This window comes from Saccostrea echinata, unplaced genomic scaffold (genome assembly GCF_033153115.1).
Source record: "Saccostrea echinata isolate AGI-Se365-2 ecotype Australia unplaced genomic scaffold, CSIRO_AGI_Sech_v1 ptg000005l, whole genome shotgun sequence".
Taxonomy (NCBI): Eukaryota; Metazoa; Mollusca; class Bivalvia; order Ostreida; family Ostreidae; genus Saccostrea; species Saccostrea echinata.
Genome location: NW_026889754.1, coordinates 6168063 through 6189274, shown reverse-complemented (window position 1 = coordinate 6189274; position 21212 = coordinate 6168063).

Genomic DNA, 21212 nt, shown 5'->3' with positions numbered 1-21212 from the left:
CTCCAGAGAGAAAGATAGCACCTATGCCTTCACCATCATCTTTTGTAACTTGCATCATAGAGGATGTTCCAATGACAAATCTTCCACAACTAGTGAACCCCCCCCCCCCCCGAAAAAAAAAGAAAATGAATAAAGTTTAGAGAAATTATCACCAATATTCTCTGCTTCAAAGATTATAGAAGATGATTTGCTGACATCGGAGAGCCACAAAAGTATTGCATGATTTCAAGACTCTAAAACACCCCCCGTAAGAAAAAATGTTGGGTTCAAGAAAAGGAAAGAAAATTTGTACCAATCAAGACAGAGATTATTGAAAAAGAAAGAGTTAAGGTGACAAGAGAAAAAGAAAGAAAATCTGAAAAGAGTAACCATATTGGATGAGAATTAATTAGATACCCAAGAGAGAGGTTCATTTACATCTAGATCAATGCTGCTCAAAAATCATTATCAGAGCAGTTCTCAAAGGTGCATGGACTACAGGGCACAATTTTGGCAGTTACCTTCAGTTTTCAGTTGAAAATTGTGATTTTGTGCAGATCCTTCATGATGATGATTAATTGTATGTTGTTTTACGTCCCATTCAAGAATTTTTCACTCATATAGAGTGAAATATATGGAGATAACGAACAGTATTCAAGCTCAAAGATCCATTAAACAATACAAAATAGGAGCAGAGCAAACACGGACCTCTAATCATCAGAGGTGGGATCAGGTGCCATGGAGGAATGAGCATTCCCTGCCGACCGGTCACACCCGCCGTGTGCTCATTGTCATGATCGGGAAATAACGGAAAAATCCGTCGACAATTCAGTGTGTAAATAATGGCCTAACAATTAGTATGAAAAACGTCAGTCAGCATTTGACTCAATGATAAATTGTATTTGCTGACAAGGTCATTGTATCGACCACAGAACTTACGAAATGAGACGTCACCATATACCGGTGAAAGGCAGTGAGGGATCTTTATCGTGCCAACGCCTGCAGTGACACGGGGCCCGGTTTTTAAGGTCCCATCCGAAGGACCTGCAATTTTCACTCAAAGTGCCGAGCGCATGGCGAAGGAACAGTTGCTACCCATTTGAATGACGTCGAGCTCTTGGAGCTAGAACGTCATCTAGCAAGCGCCCAGTTGAAATCGCGACCGGATGTAAGCGACCAAATGTGTCAGTCGATGCATCCGCAATAGAAAATAGCAAAAGCTATAAACCAATTTCTTTGAAAACGCTCAAAATGAATAAAAGCTTGAAAATAAGATTGTATCAATTATATCTGCAATTAATTCTATTACAAAACAACGATATTATGTTTAATTCTCACACACACAAAAAAAATAATGGTTTTTGCGGATGAATTTCTGTAGAAAGGGTTCGTTGAATGACATGAAAACATTTCAGAACGATAACCGTGTAACACAAACAACAGAATGTAAAATAATTACCAAATTACATAAACACGAATACTACAAGACTTAAAAGATTGAATTTCTAAATCTTAGCTTTACATATACAATCTTCTAACCAACTCTATCCTAAAAACCGATGATATTGACCAGTATTGCTGTATTTCTCCATTTCCTCCATTTCCCAGTATACCGTATACCACGCCCGATCGTAACTCGATCGTAATTGTAACAGAACAGAATCTTGGTTGTAGTTTAGATGCAATCACTAACACAACGCTTTGACATTGGCAATTAGAAAAAATATATAAATTCATGAAATACTTCATAGTTCTTCAATTGACGAAAAAGAATTTAGCCTAAACATGTTCGACGGTGTCTGGTCAATTCGAACCCTGCTCCATTCGGACCATGACATAAGGCCCCAGACTGTAATTGTGACATTTTGTTTAAAACTATTTTTTTATTATTATGTCTCCTGAGTCACTCAATTGAGTTATTGCTATCTCAAATTCATAAAGATCTTTTGAAATTGTTTTTCTTGTTCGACTTGGGTCAGTCGCGGCCGAGATTCGAATTCGCGACCTCCCGATCACGGAGCGAGCGCTCTACAGACTGAGCTTCCTTAAACGGTTTGCCTATTCGAAGTAGACATTTTAATAATGTGAGAACGATGTATGAACCCTTTACAAATATAAATGTGAATACAATTTTAGAATATTTACATGAAACTGATTTTTACAGTAAAATTTAAAAGTGAATAATTTTAGCAATTTTGATGACAAATCCATAGAGCAATATATTTTTTGAACAGTTTACTAAATTTTTTAAATTTTAAAGCCGTCGGATGGGACGTTAAATGGTGCCCCGTGTCAAGGATTACAACCCCCTTGGCACGTAAAAGATCGCTTCTCTGGATTTCGAGAAAGAGTAGGCTCACTGAGGGCCCCCAGCGAAACCAAAAACCTTTCAAATACCGGTCAAATATACTTAATTTTCCGTCGAAATAGGGCTGAAATATTGCCGACTCGGCGTTAAACAATAATCAATCAATCATACTTTGCACACTGAATTGTCAATGGATTGTCCCGTTATATCCCGATCATTACAAGGAGCACATGGCGGGTGTGACCGGTCGGGCATTGGAAGCTCACTTCAAAGCATCTGATCCCACTTTTGGAGCCTTGGAGGTCCGTGTGTGCTCTGTTCCTGATCTGTACTGTTTGAGCTCGAATACTGTTCGTTATCTCCATATATTTCATACATATCAATCTTCTGAGTGTGGTTGGGTTCAACGTCTGGACTGCACGAAAAGAGGATCCTTCGAATGGTATTTGCTTGCTTAACTCATGAAAAGGCGTATGTTCGTCGCAGCTTTCTCAGCAACTACTCATTGTAAATGTTTTAAATTTTAGCACAATTGATTAGGCAAGCCATATGATTGGATTCATTTTTATATGAATCCGATGTCAACTTCTTATTTATCCTTGCGTCTGTCTATACCACACAATACAAATTTTTTGTCGCAGTTTTCTCAGCAACTACTCATCGCAGATGCTTGACATTCTAGCACATTCTTTGTTTAGGCATGCCGTATGGTGAGATTCATTTTTGTACGAATCCAATGTCAACTTCCTGTTTATGTGCGTGTTTGTCCATACCAAACTAAATAAATTTTCGTCACAGTTTTATCACCAATTACTCATCGCAGATGTTTGAAATTTTAGCGAACAATTTTTTAAGGCATACCATATAATAAATTACCGTTCTGTACGAATCTGATGTCAACTTCTTTTTTCTCTATATCTGTCTTAATCTGGACTTGTGTATATTCACATCAAGGGGTACATCTCGTCTTTGAGAAAAAGATATCTTTATTTCTGTGTCAACATGCAATGAAGAGACAGTGTACATTCAGATAACGGAGGAATCCACACAAGACAGGCACATTTGCCCGAGATATATCCTATCTACAAAAAGATGAATCTCGGAATCTTTAATTGGTAATCGAATCTTGTATTTGTGATAACAATTTATTATAGAATTACCTCTGATGTGAGGCTGAACTAATTTGTAGTCAGGCCTATAATTGTAAGTGGTTGAAATTGGTGCTGGTAGGATCGACGAAACACCAGGTGATTGCCCTTCTTCTCCATCACAGTCACATGATACTAACATATCAGGACTGGCAGCTAAAAAAGCAAGCCCATGACATAAAAAATCACACAATCCTTAAATCCATCACAGTCACATATCAGGACTGGCAGCTAAAAAAGCAAGCCCATGAAATAAAAAATCACACAATCCTTAAATCCATCACAGTCGCACGATACTAACATAACAGGACTGGCAGCTAAAAAAGCAAGCCCATGAAATAAAAAATTACACAATCCTTAAATCCATCACAGTCGCATGATACTAACATATCAGGACTGGCAGCTAAAAAAGCAAGCCAATGAAATAAAAAATTACACAATCCTTAAATCCATCACAGTCACATGATACTAACATATCAGGACTGGCAGCTAAAAAAGCAAGCCCATGACATAAAAAATCACACAATCCTTAAATGTTGTATTTGTATGTTTATATCTGTATAAATTGCAGTAGATAGACTTTGCAAGTGGCTCGAATGTGAATGTTTATCATCTTTCTATTTGAAAGTGTATTCCCTTGTCAAATTATTAAAATTTATCCTTTTATTTTAGATCGAATTAAACATAAAGTACACGCATACATTCAGACGTTAATTTGTGTAATATTTATTTCAAATTTTTCTTGAAGAAAGTGATGACCAAAATACCCCAGCTGACAAGACTACAAAGTCTTGCTGCACTAAACAAAGCACACGCCCAAGTACAAGTCAGCAGCTTATAAGACTCACATTTGCCGGAGGGTTGAAAGAAGTTGAAAACATCTCTACTAAGGAACGCTTGAAGTATACACTAAGTACTTAAAATGTTTTCAACCATCCTGAAGGTGTGAGTGTTTGAAATTGATTTTTAGTTGATAATAGGTTTGTAATAAAATGATATTTTAGGGGGGTCAAAATATTTTACGAGTTTAATAAGGGAGGGGGTTCAAGATATTATGACCATAAAATATTGACCCCCTGTGTTTGTAATCATTATGATTGCAAAATTATTGAATTATTGAATCTCTATTACCCTTTTGAGGGGTTGGGCTTCAAATATCATGGCTGTAAAATATGACAGGTTAATGGGAACTGGCTTCAGGATACGATGGCTTAAAATATTGACCTCCCGATAAAGATCCCTCACTGCTCAATGGCCCCGAGTGCCGAGTGAAGGTCAAACCTTGAAGCCCTTCACCGGTATATGTTGACGTCTCTATGAGTGAAAAATTCTCGAATAGGACGTAAAACAACATACAATCAATCAATCTTATTACATTGTATTCATTAGGGGTGGGGCTCAAAATTTTATTGTTGCAAAATTCTGACACCCCTCTTCTTTTTTTATTTAAGTGTCCAAAAAGAGGGTTCAAAATAGTTTGGCTGGTAAGTATTGTACCCCCATTAGACTTCTAAAGGTACTCATTTCTGTTTAGTATTGCTCACTCCCTTCAAAAAAAACACCAAGTACTCCAGTTGCACTTTCTGGGATGAACCATTGAATCTCACCAGATTTTGATGGTCATATTAACGGTGTTTGGCTGATATATACCGTTTATTCTTTAGTCTCTCAATTTTACCATTCTTCAATGAAAATAACATGCATAAGAATGTCACAATCAATATTTAATCCTGATTTTTGTTTTATATATGTTTTTGATTTTTACTTTTTTTTCCTTTACTGGACCTCTTTATTTTGTTACCTGTAATGAACCTCAAATTTAGAAATTGCAGGCATTGGTCAGTTACGGCCTATTGTATTTTGAGTATTTAAATCGCTGCATTGCTGACCACTTTGCCGGAGTCCACAGTAATTATCAGTAAATCTCAGCATCGACAGCACATCAACAGTATTTATCAGACTCAACAGTAAAGACGACAGTAATTATCAGTTTTTACCAGAAACAAGTAAAATTATCAGCATCAACAGTAATATTAACAGTAAGTATCAGTATTCATCAGCAAGAACAGCACCGTATCAATAATTTGGAAACATTACCAGTAAAGTTTGGGATTCTCAGCACTTTTTTCGTCCAGTAGTGTCAGTGAGCATTGGCTCACAGACTTCTTGTTTGTACTTTGTACACTTTAGATCACAATATACTTGGCATTTTTATTACTTGTAAAAATATGATTTTAATTATGATTGATTGTATGTTGTTTTACGTCCCATTCGAGAATTTTTCACTCATATAGAGACGTCACCATGTACCGGTGAAGGGCTTCAAATTTTGACCTCTACTCGACACTCAGGGCCATTGAGCAGTGAGGGATCTTTATCGTGCCAACGCCTACCGTGACAGGGGGCCTCGGTTTTTAAGGTCTCATCCGGAGGACCCGCAACTTTTACTTCAAAGTGCCTAGCGCATGGCGAAGGAACAGTTGCTACTCATTTTTTATCGACTTAAGTCTGTCGCGGCCGAGATTCGAACTCACGACTTCCAGATCAAGGAGCGAGCGCTCTACCGACTGAGCTACCGTGAACGGTATTTTAATGATGTAATTCAACAAAATCTCATCCCATATTAATTTTTAGAATGCATACAAGTAATAGCTTTTCAAAAAGCTTGCCTGACTTATCAATCAATATCTATGGAACGTATATGCAAGAGAGGTGCTAAATGTTTCCGTCATTAAGGAGCGACATAGTTGCGATACTTCATTACACAAGATGTACAATTGACTTTCTTAAATGTCATAACCAAATACTACAGATTAACGAATATCTAAGATATGCCACTATTTGGTCATTTATTAGTTAGCCCACGGGCTGACTAGTTACCTTGGGATGAAACTGCAAGTGCGCTAGCGTAGATTATAATCAAAGGCAGATCCAGCATCGGCGCGCCGGGCGTGCCCTCCCCCCCCCCCCCCCCCGTTTGAATTTTTTGTATGTAGAACTTACATGTTCATTATCCTAAAATCAAGGAAAAAACACCTCTTATTTGTAAGAATTCGACAGCTTCCGGGGGCTTCGCCCCCGAACCCCCATCAGGGCTTTGCCTTGGACCCACTGGGGTTTCAATACAGCCCCCCAGACCCCCTGCCTTCTACTGCGCCCTCCCGTTATGAAATTCCTGGATCCGCCACTGATAATTCTGAGGAAAAAATAGTTAGATGATTCTTTTTAAAGAAATTCATATTACATGTACTCGCTTACTAGAGGGCGCTCTTCTTTATGCACACTCCCTGGTCAGTGATGACGGCCTCTATTTATAGACTGGTCTGTTTTCCGTCGTTCTCGACGACGAAGTAAATTATGAACAGTTTTAACTGAGAAAGTTGTCTTGAAGTGTTTGAGACAAAAATGCTTCAATGCTGCTCTAGAAATCCAAGTAAATGACCTGTACACTTTATAACTAGCGCAAAACAAGATACTAATAACCCCCCCCCCCCGGACAAAACTCACACGATGATGGTCTTACCATATACATGTATTATAAATGAGCTTAAAATACATCTTTATATACAGTTTTGAAATTGTTTAGTTTTTCTTTTCAATCGATTTCAGGACCTTTCTCATATTTATAATAACGTGCATTTTTATGAAATGAAAACCAGTACAGATCATTATGTCTTCTTCATTTTGCCGATTCTTTACTTAGAACATTACGGGAGTGAAGCCCATTCCGCTACGGCTACTGACTACACTATTGTCACTGTATTAAAAGGAAACCCTTGTTCATCACAAAGCATGAAATAAGACGCTACTCGCGTCATGACTTTCTAAGCATTTTTAAAAACCTAACCTTGTAACGTACATTATTAATATATATAATATTGAAAAAAAGGCTAAGTGGAAAACAGACTGAATCAAGAAGGGATGTCCCATTTACTAGGTGGAGTGCCGGAGTTTGTTTATGATTAGACTAGTCCACTTATTGGATAAATAGTAAGAATAATCAGCAAATCCATTGCTTTAGTGTTGCCTGTCCATATACAATGTGTTCTCTAAAAAAATGAGATAAAATTTACTGTTAATAAAAAAATCTGGAGCTTAAGAATCATGTTAAAAGAATAAACTTTATTTATTTCCATAGAAGTTATCACACCCATTCAATAGAACAACCCAAGAAAAAGGCGCGAAGATAATTTACATGTGACATTTGGTGCGAAATGATTGTGTCACCCCTTTCATAGAAGCCAAATGGACTGATCCAGTAGTTTAGAAACGCAGAAAAAATTTTACACGGACATGTCTGTACAAAGAATCGCAAAGAATAAACATGTGCATGCAAAAAAAATTAAAGGAATTAAACACATCATCATTTTGCATCAGTTATGTGATTCTTTCTTCTGCACACTGTATTTGTTTAAATGCAGGTAACAAATTCCGATGTAAATCAGCTTGCACAAAATCTAGTTCATTAAGAATGATCGCTTAGTTTCAGATCCCTGAAATATTAATCCTTATACTGCCTGACGCACGTGGCGTCAGGCAATGAACATTTTTCATTAAGGTGGAGAGTCCTTAAATTAGCTAATAATAATTCAATTGCATACAAGACAAGGAATGAATATATTAAATGGCACGATGCTTTCTTTTTCTTTACAATAAAATATATAAGAATAACGATAAATGTGAAACTCCTGGAAGTAAACCCGTCTCAACTCAAGAACGAACTAAAACAAAATAACAGACTAGTGCCTCCAAAGCAAAGGTGTCCAGAACAACCTTATGTCTTTCTGACTCCTAGTGAAAAGAGAAACCATGAAAGCAAATTTCTACAGTCTTTTCAGTAATTATATTTGTTCCTGTTAATAAATTATTTAAAATATAACAAAGAGAAATTAAACATTTTTTGGATATATATTTTGAGATTCTTGTAGGTCATTAAAAAATACTTGTATTAAAAATTACAAATAGATAGTTTTTAGTTGATTTATCACCCTTCAAAGACGCACATTATTTCTACTTTGTAAAAGGCAGAATCTCAAAAGATTTCACGCATTGGAAGAGAGAAGTTGGTGACACCAAGGACCCCTTAGGAAAGACCTGTATTACGTGAGGAGTTGAGCTGCATTGAGTGAGCTGATTGAATGTATCCAATCAGACTAAGCAGAGACAATTACATCACAGACTATATTTAAAAACTGCAAGCGGAGAGTTTCTTTTAAAATGTTGTGAAAAATAAAGAGTGGATGATATTGGCACTCGAAATTGGATGTTTCATTAACTATTTGTTGGGTTACATTTTTTTGTTAAAATTATTTTATACATGTATATATACTTAATACATGTATATATACAAGAATTGAAATTGCTAAATCCTTGTCGTTTGTACATTAACAAACATATTGAAAAATTCTTCTTCAAGTGTCTTCTTTTTACTTTATGAATGCTATGAAGAATTTTATGTCCAATCCTCTTGTAAGGATTTTAAACTAAGTCAAACTAAGTTAGGAAAATAAGTGAATACATTTTAAAATTCTGACAAGCGTTAAAATTACTTAAGAACTTTAGCGTCTTGATAGAGTATTTATTTTTTTTTTTGGTTCGTTATAATTGACCACAGTAAATAAATAAAACTGATAAAGTGATAATTTTAAATAAGGATGCACATATGATTGAAAAACAAAGTAAATAACAGTAAAAGCCATCTATATATATTTTTTTTTAAGAAGACAATTTTTTTAAAAAGAAATTATTTATACTTACTGTTTTACATTCAGTGTGTGGTATACTGTCAGTAAAAGTGACTTCTGTGTTAATTTTACAAATTGAGTATGGATGTAAGAAATGACCATGACCTCAGATTTTAACTTTATCATGAATTAATTTTGACCTTTCCTGACCATGAACACGTGACCTTCACCCTTAATCTTCATTTTCACCTTGATTAAGTAACTCTCATCTTTGACCCAATTTCAATCTGTGACCTGAATGTGTGACCTTCATTTGGAACTTATTTAAACCTTCATCGTAACTTTTAAAGTGACTCTCCTCTTTGATTTAAGTTTAACCTGTGACCTTCTTTTCATTTTATATGGATCCTGGAAATTATTTTACCCTTCAATTTTCTTTTGAACTTGAGGGAACAGAAGTGTTCAAGACCTCAAAATGGTATATTATTGAGCGTAATTAAACTTGTAGTGATTTTGAGATGGAATCCTCACATTCTTGTGACCTTTCACCTCTTCATATGTAAAGATCTTGAATTATAGATGCACATAGGGTGTGCCATTCACGTTGATGGGACGTTTCATTTGACTCTATTTAAGGGGATGAAGGACACATGGTCACATGACTCTGTTTAACTACGTCATAGTTTCAGTTTATGTAAGTGTAAAACGTGTAAAGCATCAGTTCTTGTATAAATTTTTGACAATTTTTTAACTTTAATTACCATCTTATATATAAAAAAAATAAAGTTTTAAAATTCTTGTAAACATTAACAAATTATCAAAAAAGATTGATCCACTCCTCTATTTCGCTAAACAGCGCGTCCAACAATTTGGTGACGTCATACACGATCTGTTAGTACAGCAAGATCATACTCGGTAAACACAGGGGCGGTATTATTATGTAAAAACAGGTCATAATCAGTATATGATGAAATATTTTGAGAAACGGGGAACACAAAAATTATTTTTGCATGGCTGATGACGGAAATCTGACGTAGGTATATCTTATTTCGCTTATTTAGCTTACGTGTGACGTCCTAGTTGGTTTTTCCCGTACTCGAGAAATGTAACATGACACGTTTTTATCATGCGCATGTCCTCTTTAACGATGTCCTGTGAAATATTGAGGTCAGCTTCACCATTCGAAATTTTTACAGTTAATCAATAATTCGAAGGATTTGCATTTCAACGTAAATTAAAAAAATATTGAATGATAGAATTTTTTGTAAATTACGTTTTTTATTGTTGAAGTTGTCTTAAAAAGTGCGTAATTTTCCCTATCCAGATGCAGTGTGATAGAAGAAACTTGCTTTTTCGAATTTTAAACCCTATTCATACTCTGAAATATTTTAAAAGATATATGTCCACTTTAATATTTTTTATATATACTTAAATAATCCCATTATGGACAGAGTATTGAGCCCGGAAACATCGAGAATTAAAACTCCACTTAGATACTGTAGGACATAGTATTTGTCAATCAATATCTCCAAAATAAGGTAAGAAACCTATTGATGTAACTGCTTTAAGATATGTGGGACATACTAATTTAGAAATATACAAAATCTGAAAAAAAATTGAATGACAATTATTTTTTCAGCTCAAGGTCCTTCTCCTCCTTAAACCCAAGTTCACTCCAAACTCTTAACCTCATATGTCCCATAAGAAAGAGGGTGACCTTGGACAACCATAAATATGTATGGGACCCTAGATGGACCCATAGAAGGGTGACCACAGAGGGACCCAATGGTGCGGTGACGCCATGTAAATGAGTGACCCCAGGCGGACCTTGGGAGTGGTGACCTCAAATGACCCCTGACGGACCCCTGACTTCATTGACTCCAAACTGACCCCAGACTACTACCTTACTACTGGTGCCATGTTATGCAATTTCCCCTATGTCTTCAGTTCCGGACACTTGTTACGCAACACCAAAATGTTCATGGCCAAACCTTACCCCTATGTATGCTAATAGCCAATAAGAAATGGCCATCATGGTCACGTGTTTTGATGCCCTCGGTAACTCGGCGTTGGGTCATTCTCGGCTCATCGATAACAGCAAAACATTTGACAAAGTAAAAAGAAAGAATCCTGCGTTAATCCTTCAATTGTAAGTGTGTTGCAAAGCATTTTTGTTGTTTTTAGTGAATGCGCTTGAATATCATTTTGATCTGGTTCCGGTTGGGATACACTGTGCATTGTAAACAATGACCGCAATGAACGTTTGTGTTATCGGACATTCTTATATCAGAAGACTTGAGGCATATTGTGTTCTAACAGGGATGGGGAATTTGTGTTTGGATCCAAAAGAATGTCACTTTCAGAGGAAAAGGTGGACTGAAATTGACTAAAAGTGATTTCCACTCCGAATTTCTGTGTTTTGACAATATCCCGAATGTTGTATTTTTACAAATCGGCAAGAATGATATTTCCAATTCCAGGAAAAGCAGAAAATTAGCCATGGACATAATTTCGGTTGCACAATATCTTTGTGGCAGATTCGGTGTGAAATTAATTATTGTAGGTCCGTTAATTCGCCGTATGCAGTTTGTATCATGCAGAGACTTCAATTACGGTGGTTGAGACCAATTTACATGTGAAACGGATGAGCGACCCCCTATGTGGTATTCTTTATTGGGGACATAGAGGCTTCTGGAATGACCATTAAAATATTGATCCTTGTATTGCCAGACGCTTGTGATGTCAGACATTAAATTTGGCTTTGCATATAGGTTCATTATTTTATTGCATTTATCACCATATTGTGATAAATGCTTTTAATACCAGTGCAAGAGCGATAACTCGTGCGTTCTTGGTAGTGGTTAAACATTATTGAGACCATGAGTTTTAAATAGAGGACGCATTATAATCAAGTACCTTATAATCCCGATTTTCATAGTCTACCGAAAAAGATAGAAGGGCAGACATGTTGCAAAATTTCATCTCTAGTCTGCACACTTTGTTTGGAAAATGTTTTGACCCACCGTTCAGCAAAATTATTTCCATTTTTGTGCATTATTTTGTTTCAAGGATACGGTTTATATACACTGTAAGTAATTTATGCGAACAATAACATGATGCTCCTAGTTATATAGGCTTGAATTTAATCGTCGCAGTTTGTGGTATCTGTGACTGTACATCATGCGGTGATGCTAGGATAGAATGACATTAAAAGTCCTTATTCTGGGGCATTCAATTATACGCAGATTTGAGAACTTTGTTTGTATCAATTAGTTCTGACCATCGGGTGACGCCGAATTTAAATCTTAATTCAGAGGAGCTACAGATTTTCTATTTAGGTTATGGGGGAGCGTCACTGGCTCAAATTCGCGCGCATGGCACTCGTTATGTAAGAGACTTGCGTCCAGATGTTGTTTTGTTACAAACTGTATCAAACGATTTGTGTCGGAGAAACACATCAGTGGAAGACATTTTTAGGTCACCTGAGTTTACTCAGGTGACCTATTGCTATCTGTTTTCGTCCGTCGGCGTGCGTCGTCCGTCGTGCGTTAACATTTGAACATTTTCAGCTTCTTCTCTGGAACCATTGAACCAATTTCAACCAAATTTGGCACATAGCATCTATATGTGAAGGGGAGTAAAAATTGTGAAATTCATGACCCTTACCCCCCTGGGGCCTGAGGGGTGGGGCTAAAACCATCAGAATTAATGCAATCTTTAAAAATCTTCTTTACTCCTGGGCATCAAGCAGGCAAACTGTTGGCATGAATGTAATAAGCATTGAGCCCTCTACCTAAATTGTGAAATTTATGGCTCCAGGGTCAGGGGTTCTGGTGCTAGGGTGGGGCTCTGTTGAATATGTAGTGAAAAGCATTATTCTTAAAAAATCTTCTCCTCTGCTCTTGGGTATTTAGGAAACAAACCATATGCATAGTTATGATGAGGAAAGGTGTCTCTTCTAAAATTGTGAATTTCATGGCCCCTGGGTCAGGGGTTCTGGTGTTAGGGCGGGTATCTAACGATTATATAGTGAAAATGCATTAATTATTCAAAAAATCTTCTCCTCTGCTCCTGGGTATTAAGCCGATGAACTAAGTACATAGTTATCATGAGAAAGAGTGCCTCTTCCAAAATTGTGAATTTCATGGCCCCTGGGTCAGGGGTTCTGGTGTTAGGGTGGGGCTCTATAGATTATATAGTGAAAATGCATTAATTCTTTGAAAATCTTCTCTGCTCCTGGGTATTAAATAAAGTTACTAAGTACATAGTTATGATGAGCAAGAGTGCCTCTTCCAAAATTGTAAAATTCATGGCCCCAGGGTCAGGGGTTCTGGTGTTAGGGTGGGGCTCTATAGATTATATAGTGAAAATGCATTCATTCTTTGAAAATCTTCTTCTCTGCTCCTGGGTATTAAATAAAAGAACTAAGTACATAGTTATGATGAGCAAGAGTGCCTCTTCCAAAATTGTGAAATTCATGGCCCCAGGGTCAGGGGTTCTGGTGTTAGGGTGGGGCTCTATAGATTATATAGTGAAAATGCATTCATTCTTTGAAAATCTTCTTCTCTGCTCCTGGGTATTAAATAAAAGAACTAAGTACATAGTTATGATGAGCAAGAGTGCCTCTTCCAAAATTGTGAAATTCATGGCCCCAGGGTCAGGGGTTCTGGTGTTAGGGTGGGGCTCTATAGATTATATAGTGAAAATGCATTAATTCTTTGAAAATCTTCTTCTCTGCTCCTGGGTATTAAATAAAGTTACTAAGAACATAGTTATGATGAGCAAGAGTGCCTCTTCCAAAATTGTGAAATTCATGGCCCCAGGGTCAGTGGTTCTGGTGTTAGGGTGGGGCTCTATAGATTATATAGTGAAAATGCATTAATTCTTTGAAAATCTTCTTCTCTGCTCCTGGGTATTAAATAAAGTTACTAAGAACATAGTTATGATGAGCAAGAGTGCCTCTTCCAAAATTGTGAAATTCATGGCCCCAGGGTCAGGGGTTCTGGTGTTAGGGCTGGGCTCTATATATTATATAGTGAAAATGCATTCATTCTTTGACAATCTTCTTCTCTGCTCCTGGGTACTAAATAAAAGAACTAAGTACATAGTTATGATGAGCAAGAGTGCCTCTTCCAAAATTGTGAAATTCATGGCCCCAGGGTCAGGGGTTCTGGTGTTAGGGCGGGACTCTATAGATTATATAGTGAAAATGCATTCATTCTTTGAAAATCTTCTTCTCTGCTCCTGGGTATTAAATAAAAGAACTAAGTACATAGTTATGATGAGCAAGAGTGCCTCTTCCAAAATTGTGAAATTCATGGCCCTAGGGTCAGGGGTTCTGGTGTTAAGGTGGGGCTCTATTGATTATATAGTGAAAATGCATTGATTCTTTGAAAATCTTCTTCTCTGCTACTGGAGATTATTTAAACAAACTAAGTGCATGATTATGATAGACAAGGATGCCTCTTCCAAAATTTTTAAATATATGGTCTCAGTTTTTGGCATTAATTCTATTAATTAATCATTAATTAATCCTGTCTGCTCCTTAGTGTTGAGCTGATAAATAAATTGCTTAGCTATGATGAAAATGGGAGCTTTGAACAGAATTTTTAAATCTTGTGGTCCTAGGGTCAGGGGTTCTGGCATAACGAGGGGGGGGGGGGGGTTTGATAATATAGTGGAAAAGTGTTAATTCTTTGAAGTCCATAGTTACTCTTCCAAATTTGTAAATTTCTTGACCCTTGGTCTTGGGTTCTGGTGTTAGGGTAAGGCTTTGTTGAATCTGTAGTGAAAATGCATTGTACCTGTGAAATTCTTCTCTGCTTCTGGGCATATCGAAAGAAAACTGAGTAAAAGTTTAAATGATATGAATAAGTGTACACATATGTATTTCTACCAGATTTTTAAACATCTGGACCATTCGTCTAAGCATTCTGGTCCTGGGCAGGGCTCTATTAATTTGTATTCTACTGAGAGAAGTTATTCCCCTTTTCCATTCACCTTTGATAATTAATCACTGTAAATAATGTATTTGTAAGGTTAATAGAATAAGATAATTATGCAAGAATGTTTATCGTATAATTAAAAAAGTACTTTCTTAGTTTTAATAATCAGGTAGACCTGTAAGTAATAGATAAATAAAAATGAGACAAAAATAACTTATCTTATTAAAAGTTCTTCAAAGACCATAAGAGAGGTCAATGCTAGAGGTCTTAATATGGGTTTAAAAATAGTACAGAAGCACTAATAGTTTGTCAATAGTCTGCATGGTGATAGTGTTAAGTGGGGGACAGATTAGAACTTAATTTATGAGTTGATACTGAATACTACACTTATTATTTTGTTGATCCTGATCTTCCTACTTCTCTTGCTTTAGGGCACATTGCTTCATCTATCAGTGTATTTAACTTCGAAATTGTTGTATTATACTCAGGTGACCGTTAAGGCCCTTGGGCCTCTTGTTATCTGTTTATTTTGAAAGTCCACATATGCAGTGGTGATTTAATGCAGTCTAATATAATGATGCATATAGTCATATAAATATTATATCAATTCATTTATACATTTATGAAGTTGGGGTTGTTGTAATTGGATTCTGTGTATTATTTATTAACAGCTTATTTAAGACTAACCATAAATTTTACTTTTAGCAGGATTTTAAACCCTTATATGGTCGGGGTTTAGTTTTAGCAGGGTCTGGCACCCCTATATGGTCGGGGTTTGAATTATAGCAGGTTTTGCACCCCTATATGGTCGGGGTTTACTCACGCAATATCCTGCACCCCTATATGGTCGGGGTTGAATGTTAGCAGGATTCTCCACCCCTATATGGTCGGGGTTTACTCACGCAATATCCTGCACCCCTATATGGTCGGAGTTTAATTTTAGCAGGAGTTTGCATATGTATGGTTGAAGTTTACTTGAGGGATATCCTGCACCCCTGTATGGTCGGGGTTTAATTTTAGCAGGATTTTTCACCCTTTATGGTCGGGGTTGAATTCAAACAAGATGTTGCACCCCTAAACGGTCGGGGTTCAATTCAGACAAGATGGTGTACCCCTATATGGTCGGGGTTTTATTTCAAAGAATTTATCCCCCTAAATATTGGGTTTGGTTAACTGAATATCTATACTACAATATTAAAATTATAGACTCGAATTTTTGGTCTTTAATACCGATAAATCGGAAGAGTGCTGTCTTTTGTTTTATATATTTTAAACATCATTGGTACTTGAAGATTACCAATTTGTTTTCATTTTTTCTCAATTAAGCTTCGCTAATTAATAATTAACGAAAATTCCTCAAAAAATTCCGGAAATCATCTGGATTTTTTGGATTTTACAATCTTGCGCGTGCGCATTACATTCACGCTAAATAATGGTGTTCAAATTAGTATCAGAGCACAGGTGCTTGGGGACAGGACCCCCCCCCCCCCAATATGTATTTAGTGCTTCCCAAGTTATTTTTTTCATGATTTATTTTTTTTAAGCATATGTTGATGTATATTGCTCTATAAAAATTCACAATTAACGCGATATAACGACGTATTTAAATAGAGGATATTCAATGTTTTGTAGATGATCATGAGTGGGACATGATTTTTTTTTTATATTTTCACGAGTGCGAAGCACGAGTGAAAATATCAAAAAACCCTGTCTCACGAGTGAAATAATTCCATATTCATCTACAAAACATTTTGTGTTTATTACATTTTCTTAGATTTTCCCTTTGCCTCTGTCTTTTCGTTGCACAGTGTCATAGGCTGTGACGTCATAGTTGAGCGGTTGAGACGTCATAGCTAATTAAGTGACTGCGAGATTGAAAAAAACGTTGTAAACGTGGATTTTTAACGACATATTTGGAAAAAACTTTGTCAGTATAACTATTAGTCTCTGTCAGGATGGCTCATTAACTCCATCTTATAACAAGCCAGGGATTTTTTTTTTAAAACACTCTTCGTGAAGGGAAGGGAAATCGTACGTTTTTCCGCACTTCTGATATTCTCACACTGTGAGAATACCATTTTTTATATCCTTTCACACTGTGGCAGAATATCACTTTTATTCAGTAAATAAATTACAGTATTTCACTGTTGAAAATGTAATAAATACATGTTTATGAGGTATGTATTTTATTTTTGCTGCATTATTTACGTATGAAGTAAGAAAAATTCCCATATTCAGTTCAAGATCCGCTCCCAATTAAATTCTCATTGGCTGTCCCAAAATAAAATCGGTCAAGGTCAGTAAACTTTAAAGTTTGCGGTAAACTCAGACTTTACTAAATATTTTGGAAAACTTGATGCTCTGAATAATTACATCAAAAACATTTATTTTAAAATGTTTCTGATTACATTGTATGATTTCAATTTAAAAAAATGGAAATGATATTGTATGATCCAAAAAGAGTTGTACCCCCCACCCCCAGGAAAAGGCTTCATTATTGCAGCAAGAAGTACTTTCATTAAGTTCCTACTTTCCTACTTAGGATACCCTTGGTAAATGTCCGATATACACATGGATGCATTCATAACAATGTCAAACCGTGCACGCACGGGTCAAAGTCTAGTATTGCATAAAATGAATAAGATACATATATTCCAATAGTGTTGAGATTTCTAGAGGTTTCTTATATATAGAATTGTCAATGATGTAGATATTTTTGGAATTCTGCATATATAATCACCTCGCATTTATAGACCTTAATTTTATATATAAACAGAAATGATATAATTTTAGACACAGTTATAATACACTCCACTGTCATTTATTCTTATCCGATGAAGTATCATAATTGCATATAAATGTAGCTGTAAGGTTAGCTAGAATTATATTACCAATATGGATTGGGCATTAAATGATTTAGATTTTAGAAGTATTCGATGATATTAAACTTCATGGTGTGTATATTTAAATTAAGAAATTCTATTGGTGCCTTCATTGGTCTTGTTAAGAGTTCCGAAATATTTTTATTGATAAGGTTATTACATAGTCTATATTACATAGATGATTTTTTATTTTTTTACAGGAAAATTGGGACACACTATATGTAAACATATGCTAGATATTTTTTACTAGGCTTGTGTTGAACGTGGCATATCTAATGACAAGACAGCGGAACTCTCAGGGATAGAATGGAGACAGTTTTGTTTACCTCAAGATACATTAACTGAGCTATGTAACAATCCCAGGTTAGGTGTCTAGAATGATTAACACAAATTAAGTAAAATAAAAAAAAAATTGATGAAGTTATGAAGCTGATTTTCGTAATCTTGAATATCCGCTTCCCAGCCAAGAAGGATAACTCATTAAATTGCGTCATTTAATCAAGAAAGACTCCAATTAAGCTTGAAATTTTAATCTTTTCGTGTTAACCATGATATGAAATTTGAAGTGATATTTGATGTCTTCAACGATAGCACATGCTTTTTACACTACAGGTATGAGATATATAATGATTGAAGAAAATATAAGAAAAATACCATTATGATATGAGTATTAATAACATGCAATGTTTTTCCAAATTCTAGGATACCTATAAATGTTTATTCAGGTACCTTTGGCTAACAACAGGATATTATTGCATACCGACAAGAAATCGGTCGTGAAAATAGTCAATTCTGCTAAAGTCAGACTATTGGTTAGAAACTTGTAGTTAATATCACTTATTTCACTATTATATTTAAAGTGACAGTACGGCGCATCTCATCAAAAAACTGACTTGATAAAATTTTCCTACAAGATTTGGAATTTTTTTACTACTCATAAATATATAAACTTTCAGAAAATATCAACTTTCACAATTAAATAATTTTGATTATTTCATTAAAATTAATAGTTATTTATGGGACGTAAATATATACATCGCAACGTGTTTGGGGTTCCACATTCCATGCCATGCACGCATGCGTAGTTTTCATAAACAAAACAGCATGGTAAGAGAGGGGAAGCCCGGTAGGCCTGCTACATTGACAAAGTCGACCAAAAAGAAACTGAAAATAGAGCTTGGCTCTCGAAGGTTTGTTGATACTTGTTATCATTTCTCATTTTTCTATCGCTTTCAAAGGAAAAAAAATAGTGTAAACTCAACATAAAAATACACCTATGACTTATAAACATTGTTGCCATTTGAAGTGCTAATTTTTTTAACTGTGCAGAAAAATATTTTGTTTGACATTTGCCGCGATAACGTATGACTTGGTGGTTTTTCCTTTCTCGGACCCCAATATAAAAAACGTCAACATTTGTACTTTTAACACTGTTTAATTCTTTTAAGTTCGCCCGAAAGCAGACTAAAATCTTTACGATTATTATTTTAGATTATTTCATCAGAAAGTTATGATAATTTGCTTTTGACAAGTGCTTTTATCTCATATTCATTTTTATTGCAAACTCTACAGTGTAGGCACGTGCTGTTTTAGAATTCACGTGGTACAAATAAACAGATCTAAGATTGCTCCAGTTCGTACGACCCTTGATTTTCCGGAAGATTCTAATTACGTTAATTTTGTATGAGGAGAGAATATTTTTGTTTCTCAAGCTGCTTACATCAACTTTATACTTTATTTCTTAATGATATATTGGGTAAATTTGAATGAAAAAGCACACGTTTTGCAGCCGTACTGTCGCTTTAAGCAGAGTTCATTAGTTAGTTATTATATTAAATTAAATTGCAGCTTCTATTTTGCATTGACAGTGGCTTCTTTTTTGGGCTTTGGGTCCTCGTGCATCTCAGGTCAATATTGGAAACAATAAGTTTCAATAATTGATTTACACCTTTTCAGCAATGTCACATTGGCATCATTAAGCTAGATGGATGAACAAATCCTTAACAATACAGTCTGAACTTGGTACACCTAGCCATGGCTAATTTTTGGTACATTTCAATGGTAATCCCCTAACTACTAACGTGTTATTAGTTATCAACCCCTAATTGCAATACTATTCATTTTTGTAACATAAACAAATACTGTTTTAGATCACACTCTTTTCAGCAGCAGTATTATAGGACATTCCTGAACAAATTATTAAACAATTTGGTAGGTGGAATCCATAACTATACACTAGACAAAATTGCTAACGCACCACTTATTATTCTTATCTGTGAATTGATCATTTTCCTGATTAGTACTAGTAAATAAAATATGCCATCTTTTCCAAAACAGTTGGATTGACAAATGTCTTGGTGTCATGACAAGACCCTTAAAAATCCTTCTTGTCCGAAAACCAATTTCCCGACGTGCACCGCGCACAGTTTTTGCCAGGATATGAAGTTGTTGATTACCAATGGTGGTCCGTGAGGTTGCGACGGGAGCAGTCTCCAACTTAAAAATCAAATTATATACCCCGATTGACTACCATATCGCTTAGTAGTCATTCAGTGCCTTGGTGTCCCTACCAAATCCACCCAACTTCCGGTTGCCCAAATTTTGTGGAACAATCTTGAAGTTATTGCGTGGTGCTTACTTACTGCCGTCGCTATCTATTGTAAACATTTTTATGATTGTTAATTCATTTTCAACAATTTTTCATCAGAGAAATGCTAAATCTTTTAATTTTTTTTTTAATTTTTCACAAATTTCTCCAAAGGAACCCTCTGCAGACACCATACTGCCTGCCTTAGCACGCTCTTCTAGAGTGAAACGCCGCATAGGGTGTAACTTTTTTCTGAGTTTTTAATTAGTACAAACATAAAGAACACAACCACAAAGAAAAAAGTAGAAATTCATTCCACCAAAAAAGTATGGACATGATTCTAATTTTTTCTATGAAATGGCTACGCTTCAGTAAACATTGTTGTTATTGATCAGTTAAGATTTGAATGCCTCATTTTTTATTAAAGTAACATAATTGTATATCAAAAACATCATAAACAAGTTTTGAAAAGAAAAATATTAATTTTTTTAGATGGTGCGTTAGCAATTTTGTCTAGTGTATATGCCTCAAACATTGGTGTGAGATTTCTATAATTAAAATATTATAGCTCAATTTCAATTTTGGCTTAAACTTATTATACATCTATCCATATAAAAATTTTAGTTTTTGTAGATTGTGTGTAGTCTGGGATATGGCATTCATAGGATACTTAGCTACC